A 9435-nucleotide genomic window follows, 5' to 3' on the forward strand; every position below is an offset into this window, starting at 1 on the left:
TTGCACGCTAGTACACTTGCTGATCTGTGATCCTTTACTGCATCGGCAAGAAGAACCGAGTTTCTCCTGTGGCAGGTGCGCCCCATCTGTGTATGGCGTTCATGAAGCCCACACACAGCAGCTTCTGTGATGCACTTTCCTCGTACCCGGGCCCCACAGGGCTTCATGCACCACTGACACCATCTCAAAATTAGTACTTACTGCATCTTTAAGCTTTTGTTTGTGAAGTGAAGTCTGATGGGATAATGGACATGCGCAATGTTGGTCATTCCTGGCCACCCATTCCCAGATGATGTCCACAGTGGCCCAAGAGCACAAAATTCCTGTGGACCCAATGGCTGGGAGTCCAGCAAGACCCAGGGTGAGAACAGGGTAAACATCCCCATCTGCACAATCATAGCAAGGATGCTAACAGCTCCCAGAGGCCACACTTTTCTTAGAACCAGAGCCGAGTTCAATACAGAGAGATGGCGAACAATTGGTGAGGACCCCATCACACCCTCTCCTGCATGAGGGAGACCTAAGCACGACCCACCCTGTTCCTGCTGGGGTGGGTTCCCCAAAGGGGGACACCCAAGTCCCATGACCTGGATGATGACCTTTCTGTCCTCCCAGTGCCAGGCTCGTGAAGAAGAGTGTCTACATGAACTATGTGGATTCCAGTAACAAATATCCACTATTATTTCCTCCTTTTTCTTAAAGATTTTATTTAATTTTATAAAGGGGAAGGGAGGGAGAGAGAGCCGGAGAGAAACATCAATGTGTGGCTGCCTCTCACGTGCCCCCCACTGGGGACCTGGCCCGCAACCCAGGCGTGTGCCCTGAATGGGAATCGAATTGGCCACCCTTTGGTTTGCAGGCCAGCACTCAATCCACTGAGCCACACCAGCCAAGGAAATAGTCATTATTAAAATGAAAATTAAAGCCACAATGAGATACCTGTTTCCACATAGAATAGGATGGATATAATTAAAAAATTGAAGATAAGATTTGGCTAGTATGTGCAGAGATTAAAACCCTCTTATGCTGTAGGAATGTAGAACCGTTTAACGTGTCTTCAAAAAGTTAAAAATAGTTACCTTTTAACTCAATTCCATTCCTAGTTATCTACTTCCCGAAAAGTAAAACAGGTTTCCCACACAAAATTTGTTCATGAATGTTTGTAATGCGTTGTTCACGTAGCAGAAAGGTGGGTACGGCCCAAATGGCCACCCTCAGAGGCGGACGAACAGAGCGCGGTCTCTCCAGGGAACACAGCACTGTTCGGTCAGGAACGTGGAGTGGTGCGGCTGCCGTGGAAACACGGGGCCCGTCGGAAATTAACTCCGCAGTGAGCGTGCGCTTCCACCTCCGGGCGCGCGCCCCACGGAACTGAGGACAGGGACTTGCGCAGGGGTCTGCGCGGCCATGTTCGCAGCCGCACGGCCCACAGACCCGAAGGTGAGCTCAATTCGAGTGTCCGTGGACAGATGGCAGACAAGCAAGAGCGGGTCCGGCCGCACGCTGAACGTTCCTCTGCCATAAGGAGCGCAGCCCGGACACAGGCTGCGGGGAGGATGCGCCCTGAAGACACGATGCTCAGCGCGAGGAGCCAGTCCCAGAGGGACGCGCAGTGTGTGGCCCCATTTACACAGAGTGACCGGAAGGGCAGACCCACACAGACGCAAAGTGCATTCGCTGCTGCCAGGGCCTCGGGGCAGGGGAGAGGGCGGCGCAAGCCGAGTGGCAGGGGTTCCCCGTGGGCTGGAAAGCAGGCTCTGGAACTAAGTGGCTGTGCATGGAGAATGCAGGGGGTCCTCCATGTGGGTGGCCCTGGGCAGTCACAGCGTCAGGCCAGGTGGCCCTGCAGGAACGCAGGGCCTTGTCTGCACAGGAGGAGACACCAGTCAGTCCCAGGCCAGAGTCACCTGTGCCCTTTAAATCCACCAAGGCGTGAGGATGGGACTCAGTCTCAGGGACCGTTCCGGGAAAGCTGGGTCAGAGTAAAACACGGTATTTCACACCCTGGGGGCAGGTGTGGACGGAGAGGTGGGCCGGGGGCTGGCTGGTGACACTGAGGCCACCCTGCCGCCCTCACTGGGGCCGACGTGGGCCTTTGTGGAAGTGCCAGCCAGGGCGCACCATCCTGAGCACCCGTGTTTGGGACCTGTGTGGCACCTTGGGACCGTGGGAACCTAGTGACAGCAAGGGCGCTTTGTGCTGATGCTGTGGGTCTTGCGTACATGAGACATCACTGGGACTAAAGGTCTTCTGGGAGCAACCACGTCCACTGACGCCGAACGTGGTGGCACCAGCATGAGGCAGGGGCCTGGCCGAGACACGCACAGTTCAGCGTGTGGTCACCGGCTTCAGGCCCACCGGCTCGGATCCCACCATCAGCTGAATGCAGAAAGCCCACTGTGGTGGGCTTCTCCCCGTCTTCATGCATCTAGTCCCACACATCGTGTCTTCATGTAACTGCTAACTCATAGCCCCAACCCTAAACCCAGTCCTGAACCAACCCTGGCAGTCACCCCAAACTTAGCGCTCACCTGCCTTTGTCCGACTTGTCACAGCCACAACGGTCGGCTGCACCCAGAGCTACCGGCGCGCGTCCTCACAACCTCCGCACCCGAGGCTCGGGGCGCCGCCCCTCGGAGTCCCGAGTTCACAGCGTCTCAGCGCCTCCGAGACGGCGCCCCCTGGTGTCCGTCTTCCGCCGTTCACACCAGCGAGGCGGCTGCTCGTGTTCGTTTGGCTGGTTTAATCATTATCTTTATCTTTTGCTGTTTCTCACATCTTCTCATTTGCTTTGGAGTTGCACAAATTTATTATGGTTTGTGTAAATGTGCTGTCCTTTTTCTGCTTGGGATCATAGCGTTTGCATGTCTTTTGGGTGGAAATCTCATTATCTCTTTAAATACTGTTTCTCCCTCTGGAACCCTATTAGTGCAGGATCTGACGTGCACCCGTCTGCCCCACTGGGCGCTCAATTCCCGCGGGGCAGCTCTGCCCTGCTCTGGGCTGGAGCCTCGGCCCTGGGAGGACGGCTGGCCTGGCACCCACCTGCTCCGCGCACCTGGGCCAGAGCGGCGCCGCGCCAGGAAGCGCCAGGCCCCCTGCTGATTCTGGCTGGGGCGTGGCTGTCTCGATTCTTGGTCATATCAAATGTCGACAGGTAGAGAGATTAGCTCGAATTCACATCATTAGAGGATCGCAAACCTTAGAAATCGCCAGTCTTGTGCCCCCTCACCTGGGGTCTAGCGCCCTCACCTCCGGTCCCGCCACCCCACGAGGACTGCGGCGCGGGAGCCCTGGCTCAGTCCCGTCCCCCTACCCCCATCCCCCGCTTCCCGCCTCTCGGCGCCCCAGGCCCATCGGCCAGCCCGGCGTCCTCCCTGCTGTCCTCCCGCCGGCACCGCGCTAGCCAGCAGTGCCTCGCAGGGGAGCAGCCGGTGTCGGGGTCCCTGCGCGGTAGCGTAGCAGCTGCGGGCGAGTGGGAAGCTGAGTGCGGCGCCAAGCTCCTCCCCGCCTTGTCTCAGCAGGTGCGAGGCAGGGCGCGGGGGGGGGGGGGGGGGGGGGGACGGGGCGGTGGTCCGCAGACTTGGTCGCTGCCCCCAAGGGTCTGTCGAGTGGGAGTTGCCAGTGGGTCGGAGAGCAGCAAGCAGCCGCTGGTGGCGTTCAAGCCTCGCGCGGTGTTTGGCTGCCGAGCGGTTGCGGGAGGCCAGGCCAGGGGCGCCCCGGGTTAGCCAGGCGGGGCCGCTGCCTGAGCGCACGTGAGAGTCCCGCAGGGCGCTGTTCCGGAGACGCGGCTGTTGCGCGCCCCCATCGCAGGCTCAGCTGCAGGGACACTGCAGCCGCCGGGTCTCAGGTCCACGACCGCGCGCTCAAGTGGTGCAGGCGCGGCCAGCTCTGAGTGGGAGGCGGCCCGGGTGCGGCAACGTTTGCGGAGGGACCGTGGTGGGAGGAGACCTGCTGTTGCCAAGGTGGCTGCGCACAGGGAAGGGGCAGGGCGCGCGGGACTCCAGGGTCTGTGTTTCGCGCGTGGTGTGTGCCCCCAGTGCAGGCCCAGCGCGGCTCTCGTCGTGATGCGGGGCAGGAGGCAGGATCCGGAGGACCGGGTAGGCGCTCTGGCCAGGGGCAGGGGGACTGTCATTGTCATTCAGTTGGGACAGTACTGGCTTCCAGAGCTCGGTATCTTTGCCGGACAGTGTCTCACACCGGTCATACGACATAGCCACATTGTGTGTCCCCGTTTTACAAGTGAGAAGCCTTGCGCTGTGAGGCTTGTACTGCCTCTCCCCGGGGGACATGGGGCACGGCGGCACGGAGTGCGGCTGGAGGAAGAAGATGACGGAGTAGACTGCCCGAGAGGATCTTGCTGGGGACAAGACTTCCGCCCGTGGTTCAGCAGGTGGCAGCCAGGTGGCACTGACTAGAGAAGGATGTGAGTGTGTCCTTGGGCCCCTCTCATCTGCTCTTCTCTGCCCTGTCCATACAGACAAAAGCCCCCTCCCCGGAGCTAGCTGACCCAAGAGCAGATGGCAGGGGACACAGCCAAACCCCGTGAGCTGGACCAGGAGAAATACGATGCGGGGGACAGCGTGAAGATCATCTGCCTGGGGACAGCGCCGTGGGGAAGTCCAAGTGTGTTGGGAGGTTGGGAGAGAAGGACCAGGCCCACAGTGGGTCTGGGCCACTGGGAAAGCCCTCCAGGGGCAGAGGAGCCGGGCTGTTGTGGGAGCCTTGGGGGTAGTCCCTGTGGGAGCCCAAGTGTGCCATGGGGAAGTGATGGGAGAGCGGGGACCCGGACGGCACCAGAGTGAGCCCTGGTGCAGCGGACTGGGGCGGGGAACCAAGACCTGTAAGGGGTTGTGAACTGAGAGACCCAAGGTGGAGGCCGTGGGAAAGCCCAGAGGAACGTGTGACCGGTGTGACCAGCACAACCAGGGACAGACTGAGGACAGGTGGTGAAAATGCCTTTTCCTGGAGGGCCTCACTGAGACTGAGGAAAGTCGGCAAAAAGGAAGACTGACCACACTCAGCACGAAGGGTGGTTTATTCTCTTAACTGACGCTGGTGCCCACGTGCGTGGGTGGGGGGGAGGGGGGAGCCCCCAGGTGGAGACTGGACGGGAGGCTCTGTGGTGCTGTCGCTCACCCAGCGGGGGCCCATGTCCATTTCTGCCGTCAAATGATGAGGGTGGACTTGGTCACTGTCAGGCATCTTGTGTGGTCTGACCTCCCAGGGGCTCGGGAACCAACTAGGATTCCACCTTCATCTTTCACTAACGTGTCCTTGGACTCAAGTAGCTGTGAATGATTCTCTAAGGCAGGGGTGTCCAACCTTTGGGCGTCTCTGGGCCACACTGGAAGAAGAAGCGTTGTCTTGGGCCGCATGTTAAATACATCGTGACATGTAATCACAAAATAATCTCATGATGTTTCAAGTAAATTTACAATTTTGTGTTGGGCCGCATGCAGGCTGTGGGCCACGGGCGGCGGGTTGGACACCCCTGCTTAAGGCTTTGCTGGCTTCGGGCCGTCTTCATGAGCTCACACCCCAGCACCCAGTGCAGCTCTGGTTTAGTCTGACGTGGCCCATTTGTTTGTTTTTTCTTTTGTTGCCCTGACCCAAGGACACATCTAAAAAAAAATTACAAAAAACGATGTCAGAGAGTTTGTTGCCTATGTTTTCTTGCAGGAGTTTTGTGGTTTTAGGTTTTACGTGTAAGTTTTTAATCCATTTTTAGTTTGTTTTTGTATGTGGAGTAAGAAAGTGGCCTACATTCATTTTTTGTGTATGCGTATCTGTGCAGCTTTCCCAGCACCATTCATTGAAGAAACTGTCTGCACCCCACTGTATGTTCGTGCCTCCTTTGTCATAGGCTAACTGGCCACATAGACTTGGGTTTATTTCTGGGCTCTCTGTTCTGTTCCATTGGTCTGTGTGTCTGTTTTTATGCCAGGACCAGGCTGTTTTGATGACAGTGGCCTTGTGGTACAGTTGGATATTAGGTAGCGTGATCCCTCCAACTTTGTTCTTCTTTCTCAAGATTGCTGTGGCTATTTGGGGTCCTTGTGGTTCCATATAAATTGTAGGGTTATTTCTCCTAGTTCTGTGGAAAACGCCATTGGTATTTTCATTGGAAGTGCGTTGAATCTATGGATTGCTCCTGGGCAATAGGGACATTTTAACGACGTTAATTCTTCCTGTCACTGGGTCCTTACTCATGTCTTCTACCTCTGTGCAGAAGAATAGTCCACTGAGGAAGCGTTGTGCGTTTCCGTCTCCCTCCAGCACACCTGCCCTCGCCCAGTGGTGCGTTCTCAGGAAGCTGCCTCAGCGGCCTTGTCAGATGACTAACATCCGGACCTCGCAGTGGTGGCGCCTGTGGGTGTCGCTTTGCATTTATTTTATTTTACTTATTTTTAGAGAGAGGGGAAGAGAGGGAGAAAGAGGAGAGAAACATCGATCGGTTGCCTCTCGCACGCCCCTAGCTGGGGACCTGGCCTGCAACCCAGGCCTGTGCCCTGACTGGGAATTGAACCAGCGACCTTTTGGTTCGCAGGCCGGCACTCAGTCCACTGAGCCACACCAGCCGGGGCGCTGCATCCTGCTGGAGGGTTTTCTGGTTCCTGGTATGAGGACGGGTTTTCTGCTAGAACTTGGACGCTCTGAACATCATGTTATTTCACCGAGAGGCCACACTGCACATGCCCACCACCTCTGACCACTGTGGTCTCAGCTGACACTGTGGCGGGGGGGTGGGGACGGGGAGCCTGCTCCCTGCTTGGCCTTGTTGGACACCCACCGGCTTGGGGCTGTGGTTGGGAGCCTCCTCACAGTGTCAGAAGCGTGGAAGTCTAGGCCGCTCACTCAGCCTTTGCTTGTGGGGATGGAGGCGTGGCTGCCGGTTTTTCGGTGGTGTTTGGATGGTGGTTACAGTCTGCACGTTTCTGATGTAGGCCCTGGGATGCAGTAACACACGAAGCAGCCAAGTCCTGCTTTCATGAGCACCCCTCTACCGGGGAGAGGCAGTAGGGGAAGACTGCTGTTTCCGTGGGTGTCCCCTGCAGGGCGGCGATCAAGCACACGGTGACAGCGAGCTTGATGCTGGTGAAGGTCACAGCGCTCAGGCGACACCTGACCCCGGCCCGGGAAGACCACACAATGCTGGGGATCGGCTTTCAGGCCAAGGGCACGGTCCCCTGGCCTCCGTGTCCCACACAGCAGAGGTGGTGCGTGGTGCCCGCAGTGTGCAGAGGTGGACAGCACAGACCTCAGCCCCACACGGTGGTGCTCACGCTCACAGCAGTGAGCTGTGTGCTGTGAGAACCGGTCATGGCGAACCCCGGGCTCAGGCATGGGGAAGGGCCTGATGGCACAGACTCCCTCACTCAGGCGCAGGGTTAGAGTCAGCCGGTCACACACACTGTCTTAGATCTGTGGAGTTCACCACGGCTCCCACGGTCTCTGGTGCAGACTCACAGCAGAGCTCAGACGATGGGCCTTTCTTTCTTTGGCCGGTGCTGGTGACAGGCTGCGGGGGACCCTCAAGGCGGTAGGGAAGAGGGGGTCCTGTGTGGCTCTGGAATGGGGGACATGGGGAACATCAGCTGGGGGATCTGGGGGCCGCTCCTGACTACCCTGCACGGTCTCCTTACAGACTTATGGAGAGGTTTCTCATGGACGGATTGTATCCTTCGAGGACTGACGTGCTCCTGTCCTGCGCCTTCCCTGCCCTCCCGCCAGCCCGCCCTCAGCCTACCCCCGTGCCCCAGGGTCCGGAGATGGGGGACGGGTGGGAGAGCGCACAGGCTTCGTCCTGCGGCTTCTCCCCAACCCACATGGTACCACGCATGCTTGATGCGGCGTGCTCAGCGCCCACTCGTCCTCGGCTTTGCTCTACGTCAGGAGAGTGCTGGAGTGGCCGGCGTGCTGGTCAGACGCCGGGAACTGTGTGCAGACCACTTAACCTCTCCGACCACAAAGCTCGGGCTCCCGGGCACTTAGGAATTCTCTGGTGGGAGTGAGTTTCATAAAATACGAGCTGCCAGCTCCCCTCTTCCCACGAACAGTCGAGCACTGTGGGTTTGGAGGGAGACCTGCTTGGCATGGGGGCGGTTTCCCAAGCTGCCCAGGTGAGCCCCCGAGAGCCACGGGGTCGGAGTGTGTCCTGCCATACCTCCCATCGGGTCCCCTCCGCCCACCTACGTGTCCCAGCTTTGCAGGGTCCACCGCCCAGTGTCTGGCAGCATCGGGTAGGGTTGTCCCCGGTGTTCTCTTGGGTTCCCACACAGGCAGACGACAGGCCCTGGCTGGTCCGCGACTGGCCCGTGCAGGCTTTCTTCCCAGAGCGCCCGTCTCGCTCAAGTTGCCGTTTCCAAGCACATGATGGCGTTTCCGACAGCCACTCTGTGAAATTCTGTTCCAAGGTCCTCCAGACCTAGGTGGCTGGGCACACTGCCAGCTGCTCCTGCCCCTCGCCTTCCATGGAGCTGGTGCCAGGAACACCTGAGGCTGATCCCCTGTCCCAACATCCATTCAGTTTAGAATCTAAATAATGCTGAAAAGAAAAGGAGAGGACCCATTCCGTCACACCCCGCCCCCCATTCCTTCCCTCCCTGGTGCATCCTCACTCCTTAACTTGGAGGCAGTCAGCCCCAGCAGCTGTCCACCTACGCCCTGACCCTGTATAAGCACATGGCCACGGTGGACAGCAGGACGGTGCTTGTGGGTGAGTGGCAAGGCCGGTTCCTCTGATGCTCAGGTGGGGGGCGGGGCTGGAAGGGAGGACGCTGAGGGCCTGGAGGCCTGGCGGGGCAGGCAGCACGGGGCCCGTTCCTGTGCTCCAGCCTGGGGTTCCAAGCTGGCCCGTGTGCAGAAAGAGCAGCATGGTCTCCGTATCATCTTCCCCAAAGGGTTCCAACTGTCAGTGAGGTGACAGCCCTGCCCCTGGCCAGGCCTCACATCCCACCCAGCTGTGGCCACCATCTGCGGTCATCCCACGGGGACGTCGGCCTGGTTTTAGCCTTGGAGGGCCCTGCATCTTGGGGGATGGAGCAGGGGGGCGTCTGCCTTCTCCCTCTTGGGCTTCCTGTCTGCATTCTCCGTCCCTCTGGCCCGTGTCTCCTCTCACCCGCCCACATGCACACAGCGGTGCGCAGGCCTGGCGGGCCATATGCAGGCTGCCCGGGTCCTGACAACTCTCACCTGCATGCTGCGGGGTCCCCGTGACTCTGCACAGAGACCTGCGTGGAGATGCACGGCGTCTCTGCCCTCCAGCGCCCATCAGGCGGTCAGAGCTGTGTTCACGTTGCAGACTTTTGGGACACAGCGGGCCAGGAGCGGTTCCAGAGCATGCACGCCTCCTACTACCACAAGGCCCACGCCTGCATCATGGTACGAGCCCAGCTGGGAGGCAGGCAGAGGCTCAGGGAAAGTCTGGCCTGA

At 59.0% G+C, this 9435-nt stretch overlaps 1 pseudogene; it reads left to right on the forward strand.

The window, feature by feature from the left end:
* The first annotated feature begins 4520 nt into the window (after nucleotides 1–4520).
* On the forward strand, nucleotides 4521–9435 carry LOC112316653 (rab-like protein 2B; annotated as a pseudogene).

Source organism: Desmodus rotundus, chromosome 4 (assembly GCF_022682495.2).
Source record: "Desmodus rotundus isolate HL8 chromosome 4, HLdesRot8A.1, whole genome shotgun sequence".
Taxonomy (NCBI): domain Eukaryota; kingdom Metazoa; phylum Chordata; class Mammalia; order Chiroptera; family Phyllostomidae; genus Desmodus; species Desmodus rotundus.